At 40.6% G+C, this 23,402-nt stretch overlaps 2 protein-coding genes and 2 long non-coding RNA genes across 7 annotated transcripts in view; 2 read left to right on the top strand and 2 right to left on the bottom strand.

The window, feature by feature from the left end:
- The window catches only part of LOC124255751, a 68,965-nt gene that overhangs the window by 4,957 nt on the left and 40,606 nt on the right, over positions 1-23,402 (bottom strand). The window lies entirely within an intron of this gene.
- The window catches only part of LOC124255753 (putative inhibitor of apoptosis), a 41,913-nt gene that overhangs the window by 8,930 nt on the left and 9,581 nt on the right, over positions 1-23,402 (top strand). The window lies entirely within an intron of this gene.
- On the top strand, positions 1,173-20,932 carry LOC124255758. The gene is made up of 3 exons (XR_006892756.1): positions 1,173-1,249; positions 4,183-4,186; positions 20,922-20,932. It is a non-coding gene; the product is annotated as an uncharacterized LOC124255758 (long non-coding RNA).
- On the bottom strand, positions 1,627-22,241 carry LOC124255755. 3 transcript variants are annotated; one of them, XR_006892753.1, is made up of 4 exons: positions 22,132-22,241; positions 3,718-3,751; positions 2,656-3,475; positions 1,627-2,162 (listed from the first exon to the last, which is right to left on the bottom strand). It is a non-coding gene; the product is annotated as an uncharacterized LOC124255755 (long non-coding RNA). The 3 variants fall into 3 exon arrangements; XR_006892754.1 differs by lacking the exon at positions 22,132-22,241 and adding an exon at positions 5,004-5,133 and having other exon boundaries at positions 2,656-3,466; XR_006892752.1 differs by lacking the exon at positions 22,132-22,241 and adding an exon at positions 5,004-5,128.

The raw sequence follows: 23,402 nt of genomic DNA, 5'->3' as shown, positions 1-23,402 counted from the left end.
TTCAGCATGAATGATCACATGTGTAAGGAACAGATACCCACCAATGCAGGTAATGTCCAGAACTCCATAGAACAGGAGAAACGTCAGACGTATATTTATTCGGCTACCCTTACCAAAGACTTGGCTAATACATACAGCAGCAACACTGACCCACACTCACTCTGTACTGTGTCCTTCCCCTTGTACAACATCATCGTTTGATTGGAAGATGGCAAAGCGGTAAATGAGCTGTTGCAAATACCACTTAAACATAGGTTTATAAAGGGACAAAACTTCACAGGCATTTTTTTCAGTACTGGGAACATCTCTTTCGTACTCCTAAAACGTATCTGATGACAGTAGCAGTTCGGTAAAACCGCACGAATATAACATGTCAGAGGGAAATAGGAGTCATTCAGGCAAAGTAGCATGGGTCGTGTATAATGGGAGGTGCACAATCGGTATTGGACTCTTGTAGTTATCGGAACAAAGTTTCCAACCTTGACTTGTGGGAAGCAGCAAACCAAGACCCAGTCTCTGCTCAGATCAAGCGACAAATGTGACGTTGGATTGGACATACGCTAAGAAAGCACAAAACAAATATCACCAGACAAGCGCTTGACTGGAATCCAAAAGTCAAGAGGGAAAGAGGACGTCCAAAACAAACATTGAGACGAAGCCTGGATAAGGAACTAAGGGGAGCCGGCTTAACCTGGGGAGGCTACCAAGAGCATAGCCACTGACTTGCAAGCTTAGAGGACAGCTGTTGAAGCCATATGGTCCTCAAGGAGTAAAGAGAATTTAGTCAAGTTATCGGGATATTACAGCAGGGTGACTCTTGAAAGTTATCCAATGTTAACAATGGTAATGCCATGTAACCCAAACAGAGAGTTTGTTGACAACGTTTGACAAAATGAAGTAGAGTTCTTTATGACAGTAGAATATTTGAAACAGGTTTGGGATCGACTGATCTTTAAACTGTGTCGTATTTGAGAATATTTGACATCATCTGCCGTTGTTCCACTTCAGTGCAGATTAGGCTTACTGTTTGAAAGAGCAGTGTACGTTTTGTGAGGTTGTTCCCCGGTATTTGGACAGCATCGCACAAACGCAACCATCATCAACAATAGAGTGTGCTTGCACGTGGACTCATCAACTGTGACGTGTGATTGTTTCTCAATTGTATTCAGGCATGTCTTTGTCTTCGTCAAGTAAACGTCTCTTATTTGTACATCTGTGTTGAGTGTTATGTGGGCCTGAAGACCTTACAGTTTCAATATCTCTGAGGTTGTAGCATTTGTCTCATAGTCCTGAAACCTTAGAGATTTATTTGTAATTTCAGTGTAACATGACACTATTCATGACATTACGATGTTGTCATATGCTGATTGACAGTGAGATTTAGTGGATATGATCCTCGCAATGAGGTCGCCAATGTTTGCTCCAAGAATTCGTGTCGTGATAACAGTCCTGTTGAATATGTCATATTTATCTTTATACACACTAGCCACAAAAGAATCTACATTGTTATAATTCTTTCCAAATGCCAAGTTTCCAACGTTGATTCCAAGGGGAAACTAAACAGGTAACCGGAATCAGTCCGTAAGAGAATTAGGTGTAAGACCAACAAACAACAATGCAATGAAATATAATCAACAGTTGTATTCTTTTTATATTTATTTAGTTCACAAATCAATTCCAATCAATACAAACGTATGAGTATGGCAGTACGTATTAAACAAGAACAATACATTATCAAGCAGCACTTGAAAGACAAATTGTTTTCAATTTTACTGTTCCTAGTATACGTACAATTTACGCCTGGGAAAAAACAAGAACTAAGGACATTCTATAAATGTGCATTCTTTCCCATTTATGATGGTGTCCTTTATACCATCCCATTCCAGGGTACAGACAATGTTGCAATTCCACAAGGCTCTGACAAACGCCTCCAGTGTGGCTTCGCTCCTTTCGCCTGCAACCATTTCTCGAAGGTTTTCATCATTTGCAAGTCAGAGATTCCTGATTTACACGTTTGAACTTTTCAATCTGGGCAGCAGTCATGCCGAGTTGCAATGCTACAAAATCCCAGTTGCCGCCAATAAAAGGGATAAGCTGCATTAATGTTTTGGGGTTCAACTTCTGGTGTCGTCGAGTTTCCGGAACAGACCTCTGGAACCAACCTTTAAATGCAAAAACATTTTCATAGAAAGTTTTAAGGATTTGTTTGGATTTGTCAAGCAATTAAATCATTTGTATTTATCCTCTCAGTGAATGTAACTTTTATAAGCTCAGTTTTCTAAACATTACATGAATTAATAACTAATGTGCACAACGTAACATCACACGTGGATTCATTCATAGCGTTGTTCAGGGGGTTTCCTACACCTATTTTCAAGTGATGCCTTCTCATTTTTAATACTTTCCAGTCCTACCCACCTGGAAACGATGCCTTCTCGTTTTACTGCTATCTCTATACTTACACATACCCGGGTTTTTTCGAGGCACCTCTAATCTGTGTGTATTTTTCCCATACCAAACTAGACTGAGATATTAAATTGTTTTTCTCAGTATTGAACTAAATTGCGAGATATTTACATATTTTGATCTACATTTTCCATGGTGAAAGCGTACCCGATACTGAGCATGTTTATTGTAGAATGCCGGTTAACATACCAGGAATTGAAGAGTCTTCCTGATCTGGCTTGCCTTCGCCTCCAGTTGCCTCTTGACCAGTCCCACATTGTGTAGAACTACTTTGATCAGATAGAGTAAGTTTGTTGATGAGTTCCTTTAACTCTCCTGTTCCTGTCTAATGGTCTTTAGTTCATCGAAATGTTCTCGGTCAGATAGAGTCAGTTTGTTGAGGAGTTCCTCCTTTAACTCTCTCGCTGTTCCTGTCCCAGGGACTCTGTTGTACTCAGAATATCTTTGCCTAATGCAGAAAGTTTGTTTAGGACTTCCTCTATGCACTCTATCTGTTCCTGCCTAAGCGACTGCATTTTATTCAGAAGCTCTTGGCGCTCTGTGTCATTTGGTTCGATGTTTTCGGTCTGAGCCAAGGTGCCTTCGTTCATATTCAGGTTCTGGAATACCTCCCTAATTTGACCTATATCCTTTTCGTAGTCATCCTGATGCAAACGCAAGCTGATATTGTGAGCATATTTGTTCCGTAAGTCTCTCAAGATGCTGACTTTGTCACTGTCCGTACTGTTCATGAGGGTGTAGTTAATAAACGCTCTACACAAAACTGTCATATCCCAGGCCTCCACGTTGCCAGTTTTAATTGTATTATCATATCGTCCATTTTCTGACTTTGGTTTGTGATCATTAAAAAACGATTCCCCTGAGGTTTGGTCGTCCTGCCATGGTTTGCTCCTTGTCTTGTTCCCATAGCCTCCTGAACAGCTGACGTAGTTCAGGGGCAACGGCCTTGTGGAGAATCCTTAATCCCTTTGAAGTACAGGCGCTCTTCCTCTGATATACTCTGTGGACCCTGGAAAAGATGTATAACCATAGGTTAGTAGATTACACTCAACAATACAATGACAAACTTTAAAATACCATATTTCTCTCGTGTTTATCAATTCTGATAATAAATTGCATGCAAATATATTATTCTGTTTCAGATACTTCGAAGTCGGCTTCAACCGATTGTCAGTTTCAGAATATTTAATGACACCTCTAACAAATCCATTTTCAGTTCCTAAAATATATGGTGGTCAGGGTATAACTTACGGCCATGTTTTCCTCAACGTGTCTTGACTGAAACCTGAAATGATAATACAGTGGCAGTGAGCAGACAGTATCAAGATATATCCTCTTCCTGCTCATCATTATCGACCGCCTCCATATAGCTGGAATATTGCTAAATGCGGCGTAAAACTAAACTCACTCACTCATCATCATTATCGTCACCATCATTTCAGTAAGTTATATTTTTTACAGTTTCTTTTTTCGTCTGTGTGCATTTAAAAGAACCCACGAATACGTTGGTAAATAACCAGATGGTGGCCACATGCGACTCCTAGTTGCGTGTACAGCAACTACAGTAAACGTGGACAAAGTACTGTGGCTATGTGTCCCTGTCCACCCAGCTGTGAATGGGTACCTTTGTTAGGATGGGAAAGCCACATTAACTTGGTGCGCCTAAATTGCTGCAAGAGTTGTATGTCACCCAGGGAGTTGAGACTGAAATATAAGATGTGTCGTTCAGATTTTCATCCCATGACTGAGGGAAAACAAAGCGCCTTAGAGCAGCTGAGCTGAGCTGGATATTGGCGCTATACAAATATAATATAATGCGATTCAATACAATATGTATTTGTCTTCTGATTATGTTTTGGGTTATACATACGCAGAGCAAGCATACACACACAAACGCAAACAGACACTGACACACACACACACACACACACACACACACACACACACACACACACACACACACACACACACACACACACACACACACACACACACACAAGCACACACACACACAAGCACACATATACAGGTTTACACACAGACACCACACACATATACACACAAAACAAACACATGGATCTCACCTCAGCACTCCTCGATCATCAAACACCACAACGTTGAATTTAACGAATACTGACAGGTTTGCACCCGATGTTGTGATCAATATACACGGAACATGAGACAACCCACCCCATAAGTTACCATGAGTCCATATGAATCGCGTCATATCAACCATTCTCTGTATGAATCCTCCATGTCAGTACACCGCCTTTTATGACTAAATAACCCCATGCAGCCACAACTTCACCAGTAACGCCAACTTAAACACATCTCGTGACGAGTTACGTCTGTCCTTGCATCACATCTGTATAGTGGGCCTGTGGTCGCCATTTTCCACCATGTCATACCCATGAGGATATACTGAAAGTTACCGCGTTAGTCAATACTGACAGAAGGAGTTGTTAAGGTAAGGTTAGTTTGAAGCCCTCAGACAGAGTTGTTAAGAGAAATACTAGTATGTACAGTTACATACATACCTGACGCAATCAACAGGAACAACTTCCTTCTCTACTCTTACACATGCAAATGAGCTGCATGTATGACCCGATTTACGTCACAATTTGAGCTGTACATGCGCAGTGGAAGTAACTTACTCATTTTAGATTCAAATTTTCGCAACATTTACATGTACACAGTTATTTTCTGTTTTTCAAAAACTTTATCTAATGTGAAAATAATCATTATTTTTGTTGTTAAGAGAAATACTAATAAGTACAGGTACATACATATTTGAGGGAAGCAACAGGAACACCTTCCTTATCTACTCTTACACATGCAAATGAGCTGCATTTTACGTCACAGCTTGAGTTGTACATGCGCAGTGGAAATAGAAAACTCCTTTTAAGTTATCGTGCACTTAAAGCCACATGCAAGCATTTAGATTCAATATTTTTGCATGTTCATGGATCATTTCTATTTTCAAATAGTTTGAAATAATGAGTATATGACCATCATTTTGTCATACAGCCTTGTTTTGTTTGTCACTCTGAATCTTTATGCATGGATCAAAATTTGAAACGCATGAGGTAGCTGCAATTGTGTCCAGTATTGCAAATTCAGGTGGGTAAAATCAGTGAAAGGGAATGGCTATTTGATGGTCATTGAACGATATATCTGTTACGATGCATGAAACTATGTAGCACTATCCACTTACCTGAACAAATTGACAAGGTGAACTGGTAATTAAATCTGAATATATTTAGGTTAAAGGAATATGTAATAAAAACTTTCATGATTTGCGTGACTTTAAGAAAGTAACTTGGCATGACTAATTTTCCACTTGCCCTGATTTTATGACATAAGTATGATGATGTAATTATGAAAGAAGAAATCAACATGGTATTTGATGTAAATGTTTACTGGACTATTTATTGGAAAGTGATAAACAGCAAACAAAGAGATAACTCTACTTTATCATCATTGCGAAATTTAATAGCTACATTTTAAGCAGATATGAAATTAAATCAAAGTTTATTTGCAGTTTGAAACCATAAGTGGAAATTATCTAGTAGCCCACGAACAAGTAAGTTACCATTACTTGATTGCCCGAAATGAAAACTGACTCCTCCCGGGCGTCGGGCGATGGGATTTTTGAACTCCTCTATGGACTGGGTATTTGGGCCGGTGATGAGTCTGGGACCACAACAATCTAATATAACTACAAAGTCTCTGGGACCACATCAATCAATATATACTACACAGCCTCTGGGACCACAACAATCAATATAGCTACACAGTCTCTGGCACCACAACAATCAATCTAACTACACAGCCTCTGGGATCACAAATAATCAATATAACTACACAGAGTCTCTGGGGCCACAACAATCAATATATCCACACAGTCTCTGAGACCAAGGCAGTCAATATATAACTACACAGTCTCTGGGACCACAACAATCAATATAGCTACAGAGTCTTTGGGACCACAAGATCCAATATAGCTACACAGTCCCTGGAGCCAAAACAATCAATCTAACTAGACAGCCTCTCTGGACCACAACAATCAATATAACTACAGAGTCTCTGGGGCCACAACAATCAATATAGCTACAACGCCTCTGTGGCCAAGGCAGTAAATATAACTACATAGTCTCTGGGACCACAACAATCAATATAGCTACAGAGTCTCTTGGGATCCACAACATCCAATATAGCTACACAGTCTCTGGGACCACAACAATCAATCTAGCTACACAGCCTCTGGGACCACAACAATCAATATAGCTACACAGTCTCTGGGGCCACAACAATCAATATATATACACAGCCTCTGTGACCAAGGCAGTCAATATAACTACACAGTCTCTGGGGCCACAACAATCAATATAGCTACAGAGTCTTTGGGACCACAACAATCAATATAAGCTACACAGTCTCTGAGACCACAACAATCAATATAACTACACAGCCTCTCTGACCACAACAATCAATATAGCTACACAGTCTGGGACCACAACAATCAATATATCTACACAGTCTCTGAGGCCAAGGCAGTCAATATAACTACACAGTCTCTGTGACCACAACAATCAATATATCTACACAGTCTCTGAGACCAAGGCAGTCAATATAGCTACACAGTATCTCTGGACCACAACAATCAATATATCTACACAGTCTCTGGGACCACAACAACCAATATATCTACACAGTCCCATCTGAGACCACAGCAATCAATAAATATCTACACAGTCTCTGAGACCACAACAACTCAATCAATATAACTACACAGTCTCTGGGACCACAACAATCAATATAGCTACAACGCCTCTGTGGCCAACGCAGTCAATATAACTACACAGTCTCTGAGGAACCACAACAACCAATATATATACACAGTCTCTCTCAGACCACAACAATCAATAAAGCTACAAAGTCTCTGAGGCCACAACAATCAATATAACTACAGGGTCTCTGGGACCACAACAATCAATATAGCTTACACAGTCTCAGGGACTACAACAATCAATATAACTACACAGTCTATGGGACCACAACAATCCATAAAACTACACAGCTCTCTGAGACCACAACAATCAATATCACTACACATCCTCAGGGACCACAACAATCAATATGGCTACACTGTCTCTGAACCACAACAGCCAATATAACAACACAGCATCTGAGACCACAACAATTAATATAATTACACAGTCTCTGGGGCCACAACAATCAATATAGCTACACAGCCTCTGGGACCACAACAATCAATAAAGCTACAAAGCCTCTGGACCACAACAACTAATATAGCTTCACAAGCTCTGGGACCACAAAAGTCAGTATAAGAACACAGACTCTGGGGCCAGAACAACTGATATATCTAAACAGTCTCTGTGACCACACCAACCAATATATCCACACAGTCTCTGTGACCACAACAACCAATATATCTACACAGTCTCTGGGACCACAACAATCAATATAACCTCACAGTCTCTGAGATCACAACAACGAATCCATATACAAAGCCTCTGACACCACAACAATCATTATAGCTACACAGTTTCTGGGACCACAACAATCAACATAACTACACAGCCTCAGGGACCACAACAATCAATATAGCTACACAGTCTCTGAGGCCACAACAATGAATATAACTACACAGCCACAGGGACCACAACAATCAATATAGCTACACAGTCTCTGAGGCCACAACAATGAATATAACTACACAGCCACAGGGACCACAACAATCAATACAACTACAAAGCCTCCGGGACCACAACAATCAATATAACTACACAGTCTCTGTGACCACAACAATCAATATAATCTCTACACAGTCTTTGAGGCCACAGCAATCAATGTAACTAGACAGTCTCTGAGACCAAAACGATCAACATATAACTAGACAGTCTCTGAGGCCACAACAATGAATATAACTACACAGCCACAGGGACCACAACAATCAATCTAACTACACAGCCTCCGGGATCACAACAATCAATGGCCTATGGGACCAAGGCAGTCAACAGAACTACACAGTCAATGGGACGAAACAATCAATATGTCCACACAGTCTCGGAGACCAAGGCAGTCAATATAGCTACACAGTCTCTGGGACCACAACAATCAATATAGCTACACAGTCTCTGGCACCACAACAATCAATATAACTACACAGCCTCTGGGGTCCACAACAATCAATATAGCTACACAGTCTCTGGGGCCACAACAATCAATATAGCTACACAGTCTCTGAGACCAAGGCAGTCAATATAACTACACAGTCTCTGGGACCACAACAATCAATATAGCTACAGAGTCTCTTGGGACCACAAGATCCAATATAGCTACAGAGTCCCAGGACCAAAACAATCAATCTAACTACACAGCCTCTGCGACCACAACAATCAATATAACTACAGAGTCTCTGAGACCACAACAATCAATATATCTACAAACGCCTCTGTGGCCAAGGCAGTAAATATAACTACACAGTCTCTGGGACCACAACAAACAAATATAGCTACACAGTCTCTGGGACCACAACATCCAATATATCTACACAGTCTCTGGGACCACAACAATCAATCTAACCACACAGCCTCTGGGACCACAACAATCAATATAACTACACAGTCTCTGAGACCACAACAATCAATATAGCTACAACGTCCTCTGTGACCACAGGCAGTCAATATAACTACACAGTCTCTGGGACCACAACAATCAATATAGCTACACAGTCTCTGGGACCACAACAATCAATATATCTACACAGTCTCTGGGACCACAACAATCAATATATCTACACAGCCTCTGGGACCACAACAATCAATATAACTACACAGTCTCTGGGACCACAACAATCAATATATCCTACACAGTCTCTGAGACCAAGGCAGTCAATATAACTACACAGTCTCTGGGACCACAACAATCAATATATCTACACAGTCTCTGAGACCAAGGCAGTCAATATAACTACACAGTCTCTGTGACCACAACAATCAATATATCTACACAGTCTCTGGGACCACAACAACCAATATATCTACACAGTCTCTGGGACCACAACAATCAATATATCTACACAGTCTCTGAGACCACAACAACCAATATATCTACACAGTCTCTGAGACCACAACAATCAATATAGCTACACAGTCTCAGGGACCACAACAATCAATATATCTACACAGTCACAGCCTATGGGACCACAACAATCAATATATCTACACAGTCTCTGAGACCACAACAATCAATATCACTACACAGTCTCAGGGACCACAAGCAATCAATATAGGCTACACAGTCTCTGTCACCACAACAGCCAATATAACAACACAGTCTCTCTGAGACCACAACAATTAATATATCTACACAGTCTCTGAAACCACAACAATCAATATAACTACACAGTCTCTGGGACCACAACAATCAATATAGCTACACAGCCTCTGAGACCAAGGCAGTCAATATAACTACACAGTCTCTGGGACCACAACAATCAATATAGCTACAGAGTCTCTGGGACCACAACAGTCAATATAGCTACACAGTCTCTGGGACCACAACAATCAATATAATTACACAGTCTCTGGGACCACAACAATCAATATATATCACAGCCTCTGAGACCAGGCAGTCAATATAACTACACAGTCTCTGGGACCACAACAACCAATATATCCACACAGTCTCTGAGACCAAGGCAATCAATATAGCTACACAGTCTCTGAGACCACAACAATCAATATAACTACACAGTCTCTGGGACCACAACAATCAATATAGCTACACAGTCTCAGGGACTACAACAATCAATATATACTACACAGTCTCTGGGACCACAACAATCAATATATCTACACAGCCTCTGTGACCACAACAACCAATATATCTACACAGTCTCTGTGACCACAACAATCTAATATATCTACATAGTCTCTGAGACCACAAGAATCAATATATCTACACAGTCTCTGAGACCACAACAACCAATATATATCTACACAGTCTCTGAGACCAAGGCGGTCAATATAACTGACAGTCTCTGTGACCACAACAACCAATATATCTACATCGTCTCTGAAACAACAAGAACCAATATATCTACATAGTCTCTGTGACCACAACCATCAATATTCCTACACAGTCTCTGAGACCACAACAATCAATATATCCACACAGTCTCTGAGACCAAGGCGGTCAATATAACTACACAGTCTCTGAGACCACAACAACCAATATACCTACATAGTCTCTGAGACCACAATAACCAACATATCTACATAGCCTCTGAAACCACAACAATCAATATTCCTACAGTCTCTGAAACCACAACAGTCAATATATCCACAAAGTCTCTGAGACCACAGGCAGTCAATGTAGCTACACAGCCTCTGTGACCACAACAACCAATATATCCACACTGTCTCTGTGACCACAACAATCAATATATCTACACCGTCTCTGTGACCACAACAACCAATTCATCTACACAGTCTCTGTGGCAACAACAATCAATATATCTACACAGTCTCTGAGACCACAACAACCAATATATCTACATTGTTTCTGAGACCACAGCAGTGAATATTCCTACACAGTCTCTGAGGATCAGACAAATCAATATATCCAGAAAGGCTCCGAAACCAAGATAATCAGTATAACTACACAGTCTCTGGGACCACAACAATCAATATATCCACACAGTCTCTAAGACCACAACAACCAGTACATCTACATCTTCTCTGTGACCACAACAACCAATACATCTACACAGTCTCTGTGACCACAACAACCATTACATCTACACAGTCTCTGGGAACACAACAACTAATACAGCTTCACAGTCTTTGGGACTACAACAACCAATATATCTACACAGTCTCTGAGACCAAGGCGGTCAATATAGCTACAGAGCCTCTGGGACCACAACAACCAATATATCCACACAGTCTCTGAAACCAAGGAAGTCAGTATAACTACACAGTCTCTGGGACTACAACAACCAATATATCCACACAGTCTCTGGGACCACAACAACCAATATAGCTACACAGTCTCAGGGACCACAACAATCATCATATCCACACAGTCTACCAAGGCAGTCAATAAAACTACACCGTCCGTGGGACCACAACATTCAATATAGGCACACAGTTTCTCTGGCCCACAACAATCAATATATCCACACAGTCTCTGGGACCACAACAATCAATATATCAACACAGTTTCTGAGATGATGGCAGTCAATATAACTACACAGCCTCTGGGACCACAAGAACCAATATATCCACACAGTCTCTGAGACCAAGGCAGTCAATATAACTACACAGTCTCTGGGACCACAACAATCAATATATCAACACAGTCTCTGAGATCAAGGCAACCAATATAACTACACAGCCTCTGGGACCACAACAACCAATATATCCACACAGTCTCTGAGACCACAACATCCAATATATCTACATAGTCTCTGAGACCGCAACAACCAATATTCCTACACAGTCTCTGAGACCACAACAATCAATATATCCACAAAGTCTCTGAGATCAAGGCAGTCAATATAGCTACACAGCCTCTGGGACCACAACAACCAATATATATAAACAGTCTCTGAAACCACTACAAACCAATATATCTACACAGTCTGTGAGACCAAGGCAGTCAATATAGCTACACAGTCTCTTGGACCACAACAACCAATATATTCACACAGTCTCTGAAACCAAGGAAGTAAATATAACTACACAGTTTCTGGGACCACAACAATCAATATAGCTACACAGTCTCTGAGACCAAGGCGGTCAATATAACTGCATAGTCTCTGTGACCACAACAACCAATATATCTACATCGTCTCTGAAACAACAAGAACCAATATATCTACATAGTCTCTGTGACCACAACCATCAATATTCCTACACAGTCTCTGAGACCACAACAATCAATATATCCACACAGTTTCTGAGACCAAGACGGTCAATATAACTACACAGTCTCTGAGACCACAACAACCAATATACCTACATCGTCTCTGAAACAACAAGAACCAATATATCTACATAGTCTCTGTGACCACAACCATCAATATTCCTACACAGTCTCTGAGACCACAACAATCAATATATCCACAAAGTCTCTGAGATCAAGGCAGTCAATATAGCTACACAGCCTCTGGGACCACAACAACCAACATATATAAACAGTCTCTGAAACCACTACAACCAATATATCTACACAGTCTGTGAGACCAAGGCAGTCAATATAGCTACACAGTCTCTTGGACCACAACAATCAATATATCCACACAGTCTCTGAGACCACAACATCCAATATATCTACATAGTCTCTGAGACCGCAACAATCAATATTCCTACACAGTCTCTGAGACCACAACAATCAATATATCCACAAAGTCTCTGAGATCAAGGCAGTCAATATAGCTACACAGCCTCTGGGACCACAACAACCAATATATATAAACAGTCTCTGGGACCACTACAACCAATATATCTACACAGTCTGTGAGACCAAGGCAGTCAATATAGCTACACAGTCTCTTGGACCACAACAACCAATATATTCACACAGTCTCTGAAACCAAGGAAGTAAATATAACTACACAGTTTCTGGGACCACAACAACCAATATAGCTACACAGTCTCTGAGACCAAGGCGGTCAATATAACTGCATAGTCTCTGTGACCACAACAACCAATATATCTACATCGTCTCTGAAACAACAAGAACCAATATATCTACATAGTCTCTGTGACCACAACCATCAATATTCCTACACAGTCTCTGAGACCACAACAATCAATATATCCACACAGTCTCTGAGACCAAGACGGTCAATATAACTACACAGTCTCTGAGACCACAACAAATATATATACACAACATCTGAAAACAACAAGAACCAATATATCTACATAGTCTCTGTGACCACAACCATCAATATTCCTACACAGTCTCTGAGACCACAACAATCAATATATCCACACAGTCTCTGAGACCAAGACAATCAATATAACTACACACAGTCTCTGAGACCACAACAACCAATATACCTACACAGTCCTCTGAAACAACAAGAACCAATATATCTACATAGTCTCTGTGACCACAACCATCAATATTCCTACACAGTCTCTGAGACCACAACAATCAATATATCCACACAGTTTCTGAGACAAAGACGGTCAATATAACTACACAGTCACAGTCTCTGAAACCACAACAGTCAATATATCCACAAAGTCTCTGAGACCAAGGCAGTCAATGTAGCTACACAGCCTCTGGACCCACAACAACCAACATATATAAACAGTCTCTGAGACCACTACAACCAATATATCCACACAGTCTCTGAGACCAAGGCAGTCACTATAGCAACACAGCCTCTGTGAGCACAACAACCAATATATCCACACTGTCTCTGTGACCACAACAATCAATATATCTACACCGTCTCTGTGACCACAACAACCAATTCATCTACACAGTCTCTGTGGCAACAACAATCAATATATCTACACAGTCTCTGAGACCACAACAACCAATATAGTCTACATTGTTTCTGAAACCACAGCAATCAATATTCCTACACAGTCTCTGAGATCAGAAAATCAATCAATATATCCAGAAAGTCTCTGAAACCAAGAAAGTCAGTATAACTACACAGTCTCTGGGACCACAACAATCAATATATCCACACAGTCTCTGTGACCACAAGAACCATTACATCTACACAGTCTCTGGAAACACAACAACTAATACAGCTTCACAGTCTCTGTGACTACAACAACCAATATATCTACACAGTCTCTGAGACCAAGGCGGTCAATATAGCTACAGAGCCTCTGGGACCACAACAACCAATATATCTACACAGTCTCTGAAACCAAGGAAGACAGTATAACTACACAGTCTCTGGGACTACAACAACCAATATATCCACACAGTCTCTGAAACCAAGGAAGTCAGTATAACTACACAGTCTCTGGGACTACAACAACCAATATATCCACACAGTCTCTGGGACCACAACAACCAATATAGCTACACAGTCTCAGGGACCACAACAATCATCATATCCACACAGTCTACCAAGGCAGTCAATAAAACTACACCGTCCGTGGGACCACAACATTCAATATAGGCACACAGTTTCTGGGGCCACAACAATCAATATATCCACACAGTCTCTGGGACCACAACAATCAATATATCAACACAGTTTCTGAGATGATGGCAGTCAATATAACTACACAGCCTCTGGGACCACAAGAACCAATATATCCACACAGTCTCTGAGACCAAGGCAGTCAATATAACTACACAGTCTCTGGGACCACAACAATCAATATATCCACACAATTTCTGAGATCAAGGCAGTCAATATAACTACACAGCCTCTGGGACCACAACAACCAATATATCCACACAGTCTCTGAGACCACAACATCCAATATATCTACATAGTCTCTGAGACCGCAACAACCAATATTCCTACACAGTCTCTGAGACCACAACAATCAATATATCCACAAAGTCTCTGAGATCAAGGCAGTCAATATAGCTACACAGCCTCTGGGACCACAACAACCAATATATCTACACAGTCTCAGGGACCACAACAACCAATATAGCTACACAGTCTCTGGGACCAAGGCAGTCAATATAGCTACACAGTCTCTGGGACCACAACAACCAATATATCCACACAGTCTCTGAGACCAAGGCAGTCAATATAACTACACAGTCTCTGGGACCACAACAACCAATATATTCTACACAGTCTCTGAAACCAAGGAAGTAAATATAACTACACAGTTTCTGGGACCACAACAACCAATATAGCTACACAGTCTCTGAGACCAAGGCGGTCAATATAACTACACAGTCTCTGAAACCACAACAACCAATATATCTACATAGTATATCTACATAGTCTCTGTGACCACAACCATCAATATTCCTACACAGTCTCTGAGACCACAACAATCAATATATCCACACAGTTTCTGAGACCAAGACAGTCAATATAACTACACAGTCTCTGAGACCACAACAACCAATATACCTACATCGTCTCTGAAACAACAAGAACCAATATATCTACATAGTCTCTGTGACCACAACCATCAATATTCCTACACAGTCTCTGAGACCACAACAATCAATATATCCACACAGTTTCTGAGACAAAGACGGTCAATATAACTACACAGTCTCTGAAACCACAACAGTCAATATATCCACAAAGTCTCTGAGACCAAGGCAGTCAATATAGCTACACAGCCTCTGGACCCACAACAACCAACATATATAAACAGTCTCTGAGACCACTACAACCAATATATCCACACAGTCTCTGAGACCAAGGCAGTCACTATATAGCTACACAGTCTCTGTGACCACAACAACCAATATATCCACACTGTCTCTGTGACCACAACAATCAATATATCTACACAGTCTCTGTGACCACAACAACCAATATATCTACACAGTCTCTGTGACCACAACAATCAATATATCTACACAGTCTCTGAGACCACAACAACCAATATATCTACATTGTCTCTGAAACCACAACAATCAATATTCCTACACAGTCTCTGAGACCAGAAAAATCAATATATCCACAAAGTCTCTGAAACCAAGAAGTCAATATAACTACACAGTCTCTGGGACCACAACAATCAATATATCCACACAGTCTCTGTGACCACAAGAACCAATATATCTACACAGTATCTGGGACCACAACAACCAATATAGCTACACAGTCTCTGGGACCACAACAACCAATATAGCTACACAGTCTCTGGGACCACAACAACCAATATAGCTACACAGTCTCTGGGACCACAACAACCAATATAGCTACACAGTCTCAGAGACCAAGGAAGTCAATATAGCTACACTGTCTCTGGGACCACAACAACCAATATATCTTCACAGTATCTGGGACCACAACAACCAATATAGCTACACAGTCTCAGGGACCACAACAAGTCATATATCATCACACAGTCTCTGGGACCACAACAACCAATATCAATAAAGTCTCTGGGACACAACAATCCTACACACTCGGACCACAACATTCAATATAGGCTACACAGTCTCTGGGGCCACAACAATCAATATATCTACACAGTCTCTGGGACCACAACAACCAATATATCAACACAGTTTCTGAGATGATGGCAGTCAATATAACTACACAGCCTCTGGGGCCACAACAACAAATATATCTACACAGTCTCTGAGACCAAGGCAGTCAATATAACTACACAGCCTCTGGGGCCACAACAATCAATATATCCACACAGTTTCTGGGACCAAGGCAGTCAATATAACTACACAGCCTCTGGGACCACAAATATATCAACCAATATATCCACACAGTCTCTGAGACCACAACAACCAATATAGCTACACAGTCTCTGGGACCACAACAACCAATATAGCTACACAGTCTCTGGGACCACAACAACCAATATAGCTACACAGTCTCAGGGACCAAGGCAGTCAATATAGCTACACAGTATCTGGGACCACAACAACCAATATATCTACACAGTTTCTGGGACCACAACAACCAATATAGCTACACAGTCTCAGGGACCACAACAATCATCATATCCACACAGTCTACCAAGGCAGTCAATATAACTACACCGTCCGTGGGACCACAACAATCAATATAGGCACACAGTTTCTGGGGCCACTACAACCAATATATCTACACAGTCTGTGAGACCAAGGCAGTCAATATAGCTACACAGTCTCTTGGACCACAACAACCAATATATTCACACAGTCTCTGAAACCAAGGAAGTAAATATAACTACACAGTTTCTGGGACCACAACAACCAATATAGCTACACAGTCTCTGAGACCAAGGCGGTCAATATAACTGCACAGTCTCTGTGACCACAACAACCAATATATCTACATCGTCTCTGAAACAACAAGAACCAATATATCTACATAGTCTCTGTGACCACAACCATCAATATTCCTACACAGTCTCTGAGACCACAACAATCAATATATCCACACAGTTTCTGAGACCAAGACGGTCAATATAACTACACAGTCTCTGAGACCACAACAACCAATATACCTACATCGTCTCTGAAACAACAAGAACCAATATATCTACATAGTCTCTGTGACCACAACCATCAATATTCCTACACAGTCTCTGAGACCACAACAATCAATATATCCACACAGTTTCTGAGACCAAGACGGTCAATATAACTACACAGTCTCTGAAACCACAACAGTCAATATATCCACAAAGTCTCTGAGACCAAGGCAGTCAATGTAGCTACACAGCCTCTGGACCCACAACAACCAACATATATAAACAGTCTCTGAGACCACTACAACCAATATATCCACACAGTCTCTGAGACCAAGGCAGTCACTTTAGCAACACAGCCTCACAACAACAACCAATATATCTACACTGTCTCTGTGACCACAACAACCAATATATCTACACAGTCTCTGTGACCACAACAACCAATATATCTACACAGTCTCTGTGGCAACAACAATCAATATATCTACACAGTCTCTGAGACCACAACAACCAATATGTCTACAAAACCACAGCAATCAATCCTACACAGTCTCTGAGATCAGAAAATCAATATATCCAGAAAGTCTCTGAAACCAAAGAAAGTCAGTATAACTACACAGTCTCTGGGACCACAACAATCAATATATCCACACAGTCTCTGTGACCACAAGAACCATTACATCTACACAGTCTCTGGAAACACAACAACTAATACAGCTTCACAGTCTCTGTGACTACAACAACCAATATATCTACACAGTCTCTGAGACCAAGGCGGTCAATATAGCTACAGAGCCTCTGGGACCACAACAACCAATATATCTACACAGTCTCTGAAATCAAGGAAGACAGTATAACTACACAGTCTCTGGGACTACAACAACCAATATATCCACACAGTCACTGAGACCAAGGCGGTCAATATAGCTTCAGAGCCTCTGGGACCACAACAATCAATATATCCACACAGTCTCTGGGACCACAACAACCAATATAGCTACACAGTCTCAGGGACCACAACAATCATCATATCCACACAGTCTACCAAGGCAGTCAATATAACTACACCGTCCGTGGGACCACAACAATCAATATAGGCACACAGTTTCTGGGGCCACAACAATCAATATAGCTACACAGTATCTGAGACCACAACAATCAATATAACTACACAGTCTTTTTGATCAAGGCAGTCAATATAACCACACAGTCTCTGGGGCCACAACAACCAATATATCCACACAGTCTCTGAGACCAAGGCAGTCAATATAACTACACAGTCTCTGGGACCACAACAACCAATATATCCACACAGTCTCTGAGATCAAGGCAGTCAAAATAACTACACAACCTCTGTGAACATAACAACCAATATAGCTACAGAGAATCTGGCACCACAACATCAAATATAGCTACACAGTATCAGAGGCCACAACAATCAACATAGCTACACAGTGTCTGTGACCACAACGACCTATAAATCCACACAGTCTCTGAGACCAAGGGGGCGGTGGGGTAGCCTAGTGGTTAAAGCGTTGGTTCGTCACGCCGAAAGCCCGGGTTCGATTCCCCACATGGGCACAATGTGTTAAGCCCATTTCTGGTGTCCCCGCCGTGATATTGCTGGAATATTGCTAAAAGCGGCGTAAAACTAAACTCAGTCAGTCAGTCAGTCTGAGACCAAGGCAGACAATATAACTACTCATCCTCTGGGACCACAACAGTAAATATAGCTACACAGTCTCTGTGACCACAACAGCCAATATAGCTACACAGTCTCTGTGACCACAACAATCAATGTATCCACACAGTCTCTGTGACCACAACCATTATATCTACACAGTCCCCGTTACTACAACAATAAATATATCCACACAGTCTCTGGGACCGCAACAACCAATATATCTACACAGTATCTGAGACCACAACAACCAATATATCTACACAGTCTCTGAGACCACAACACCCAATATATCTACACAGCCTCTGAGAACACAAGAATCAACATAACTACACAGTCTCTGAGGCCACAACAATCAATATAGCTACACAGTCTCTGTGACCACAACAATCAATATAGCTACACAGTCTCTGGGGCCACAACAATCAATATAGCTACACAGTCTCTGGGGCCACAACAATCAATATAGCTACACAGTCTCTGGGGCCACAACAATCAATATAACTACACAGCCTCTGTGACCACAACAATCAATATATCCATACAGTCTCTGAGACCAAGACAGTCAATATAACAACACAGCCTCTGGGACCTCAACAACCAATATAACTACACAGCCTCTGGGACCACAACAACCAATATATCACACAGTCTCTGTTACTGAGGCGGTCACTATAGGAACAGTCTTTTGAAGCACAACAACCAATATATCTGCACAGTCTCTGTTACTAAGGCGGTCAATGTATCTACAGTCTCTTGAAGAACAACAACCAATATATCTACACAGTCTCTGAGACTAAGACGGTCAATATATCCACAGTCTCTTGAAGCACAACAAACTAATATATCTACAGTCTCTAAGACTGAGGGCAGTCAATATAGCTACAGTCTCTTGAAGCTACAGCAGCCAATATATCTACCCAACTAACACAAAACGTTTCTAAAATGTTTTCTAGTGGTGTCTCAGGAAATGTTTCATGAAAAGGTTTGGATAATGTTTTATAAACGTTTTTGTAAACGTTATTTTGAAACGTTATGAAAACGTTTAGAATAACGTGATTAAAACGTTGTCAAGAAACAAAATCAAACCTTCTACGTATCAACGTTTTAGAAACGTTATTGAAACATTGGCGAAGGTTTTTCTAAAGTTTGATTGAAACCAAATCAAAACGATATAAAATCGTTAGTGAAACAATTTGAGGTTAAATTTTCCTGATAGGAATGTCTCCGTGCACTGCATGAATATACATTGATTTGAAAATAATGGTTATGAAATTACACCTGTACAAAAATAGTTGTGAACATTTTGTCAAGTGGAATAGTATGTCGTGTGTTTCATAACTTAGTCCATAACACTTATATTTATTATTTTGTACTCTGCTATTTACTATTCATCCAACATTGTATTGTAAATATAATCCCCGTTAAGTTCAGCCTTCTCTGCGTGGACAACTTGCTATGTCTTGCATCGGTGTCAACTCTCAGGAATGTTCCAAGATACTTATCAGGTCAGAGCAGGCACCCGTGCATTCAAAATCGGACTCGGTACATGGCAGGCGGGAAGTTTCATCACATTGCTGGATGTAGAAGATTGTACAATATACTGTTGTGACAAGACGACAGTTTTCTAAAAGGAGGTATGTGTATTCATATTATTGTTCTTCAGTCAGTAAATATACTATGCGACTTTTAAACAAGAGATGATTTGTCATGAAGAAATACTTTTATATAAAGGTTCATCCTGCCATTAAAAGGCAACTAATCATTTATAACTTGGGTCAGCTGTAAGGAATACACAATGTTAAGTACCGTAAAACTATTGTGGGTAACAATTTGTTTATGGAAATGATGCCCGTATTTTGGGGAAGTATCATACAATATAATCATATGAAATCACTTGCACAATTTGACAAATTGTTTCATTTGGTTGGTAATAAATTCCTATTGTATATGATTAATGATCTACTTAGGTTGACTGATCTGTATATATTTTGTAAGTTTTCGATACATACTAGTTGGAATTTGTACTCTTCGACATAGTTTCACGCCACAGAAATATTATGTAGCAGTAATTTAGCATCATCAAGAGTGAAGGGGCCGTAAATATTTACAGAATTTATTTGTGTTTATTTCAGACGCCAAAACAGACGCAAGAAAAGCCCGATGGCAAAGATGACTGATTATTTTCCATATGTATTGATGAAATAAAGTATTCTTTAAAACATATATCATTGTTTTGTTTTCATTTTCACTAATAACAACGGATGACATGATTAACAAATTTATTTACGTGTATGTATTTATTGGGCGGGATTCAACACGTAGTGTTGGTAAACTAGCCTTGCAACGATATCAGAACATGATATCCTTACTGCTATCTCTACAATGGCAAGAAGGTTCAACCCAAACGTTTCTGAAACGTTTTGGAAACCATACGGAAAACGTTTGCAAAACCTTTTCAGAAGGTTTCTAATGTTTCTCGCCAATATTTCGTCAAAACGTTTTTAAAACATAAATAAAACAACGTTGTTTAAAACGTTTTCGAAACGTTCCTGTGTTAGCTGGGTACACTGTCTCAGGGACCACAACAATCCATAAGGCTAGACAGACTTTCTGTTAATAAAATGTCAATACAGCTTCAAGCAATACTTCCTGGGGTGACAACATATAACTGCACCGTGTCTATAAACCCTGATCTGTCAATATAAAGCCACAGAAGCTGAGATTACAACAGACAATATGCCTTCGGGGTTCACGACAGTCAATGTGGATACACAGACTCTGGGACTACAACAGGCAAGATACCAACTCAGTCGCTTACTGTAGACACATAATATAACTACTTACGATATGAATCCCTGGATTTAAAGACTGTTAATGGTGGCCATATCCCCTCTACTTCAGGGTACACACGAGCTGCTTCTGAACACCCTGCTGGGAACTAGTCAACTTACAATCGAAGATATTTTTAGATGTCATATTGCGTTGTAATAGATATGTACAACGCCACTGCAGGTTAAGAGCGTGTGGCGAGTAGAAATATTTCCGGGTAGCATGGTCATAAAACATGCTTCATACAGGGGCGGAGCAGATTAAATGGTCTCAATGAATCACCGACAGACATTTTACGAATATCATTTTGGAGAAATATGTGCATGTCACAGATAAATAAATCGTATGTCCCAACATATAAGTGGATCAAGAGAGTTGGTATCGAGGTTTCTTTTAGAATCGTACTTTATATTCTTATCAGTTTACAAAGGAAAAGCGACAGTGCTGCGGCAAATAATGATTTACCATATATAGTCTCTGGACCAATGTTATCACTAAAATGCTTCAGGGGTCTGTGGAATAACTCTAAAGGTAGAACTCCACCAACAATATCTAAGCAATATAGCGATTTAGATGTTACGGTTTTGGATCCTCCAGCCTGACTAGCGGACACGCCTCAATGCACCCCATCCCTTCACGTTTTCCTCCCTCCTCCATACATTTTAACTCGACCAAGTCATATTTGCATACGCATATTCTCTCTTTACAAACCCTCTTCGAATTGGGATGTTGATATTTAGCAGGTCTTAGTGTAATCCACAAATGTCTTGCGAACGAGGGTGTAGGCGATGTGTAGGTCATCTCCTATCACCTTACCTATTTATCCCTGTAGCTGAGAACCTTGAAAGTAGGGATATACTGGTCGCTTTGTGTACGAAGTCAGGCGAAAATACATCTGTTCAAAGTGACTGCATCTATAGAGAAATGGTAAGTGTCCTGTAGCTTAAATTATGGCCACTGATCCAGAGCGATTAATGTTTCCAGCCAACAGCCTAATTACGAAACCTAGCTGCAAACTGGTCAGCCCCTGCTCCCTCGACCGTGACGGACACGGGGACTTGGCTACTGTCCACCTTGGCAGAATTTCTTCAACCTAATCAGTGGGACATTAGGAAAGGTGGATGCCCATCAGATGCCCTTATTTGAAAATATCCCCTACAGTACTTGTCTGATTGTAATAAAGTATCCCAGCAGTGTGGGCTTCTTCGGGGTTTTGTAAATGTTTGGATGGTATAGTGACCAATTTGATCTTTTTTACCTCGATATTTTATCATGTAAACATATTA

Source organism: Haliotis rubra, unplaced genomic scaffold, assembly GCF_003918875.1.
Source record: "Haliotis rubra isolate DU_JTF1 unplaced genomic scaffold, ASM391887v1 Scf608, whole genome shotgun sequence".
In the NCBI taxonomy this organism is placed as follows: Eukaryota; Metazoa; Mollusca; class Gastropoda; order Lepetellida; family Haliotidae; genus Haliotis; species Haliotis rubra.
Note: the sequence above shows the minus strand (reverse complement) of the source record. Positions and strands in the feature narration are given on the sequence as shown.